Raw genomic sequence first — 766 nt, 5'->3', positions numbered from 1 at the left:
TAAAAGTAGACAGACCTTACCCAGTACAACAATGGATATTCATATGATGAGCTGGAGTCATCAAGAAAAGAAAAGTTATATTTAAGCTCAGGAATAAAGGAAAGTGCATGGTATATTTTAGAAATATTTCCACCAATTATTTCCATCCAGTCTTGGTGTTTCTCCCCTCCTCAAACTACATTACATTTATTTTTCTGACTACTCCCGAGATTGACAATTGAGAGTAAGCACCCTGAGGAAGGAATTGTTACATTTTTTTTATCTTTGTATCCTCAGCACCTAGTATAGATTCTTTCACTTGATAAATGTTTGTTGAATTAAATTGAATTATTGAATTGGAGAAAAAAAAAGCTCATTTTTTTTTTAAAGCTTTGCACTTGATGGATAAACTTTAGTTACTTAAAAAATTCACTCAGAGGAATAGTGGATTACTCATTGATACTGAAGAAATGACAGGATGCTTTGTTTTCCAAGACATTAAAAGCAACTCCAATCCCACCTAGCTTGTTCTTTCTCCATCTAGCCAAGAAGCCAATGATCCAGCAGCTGTTACTGCTCAAGTGCCCAATGAACCCTCTCAAAGACACAGTCTAATAAATCCTGCTGCCAGTAGGAGCCTGCCTTTGAGTGAGGGATTACATAGGCTTGCCATCCAAATATAGGAATAGACCCAGAGTGGTCTACAGGCAGCAAGCCAAATATCTTTCCAAACCTTTCACAGGGTTTTCTCTCTCTCTCTCTCTCTCTCTCTCTCTCTCTCTCTCTC

This window comes from Petaurus breviceps, unplaced genomic scaffold, assembly GCF_028583685.1.
Source record: "Petaurus breviceps papuanus isolate PSGF00001 unplaced genomic scaffold, PetGlider_PUasm1.0 90604, whole genome shotgun sequence".
NCBI lineage: Eukaryota > Metazoa > Chordata > Mammalia > Diprotodontia > Petauridae > Petaurus > Petaurus breviceps.
The sequence above is the reverse complement of the archived record's forward strand: the minus strand, read 5'-3'. Positions refer to the sequence as shown.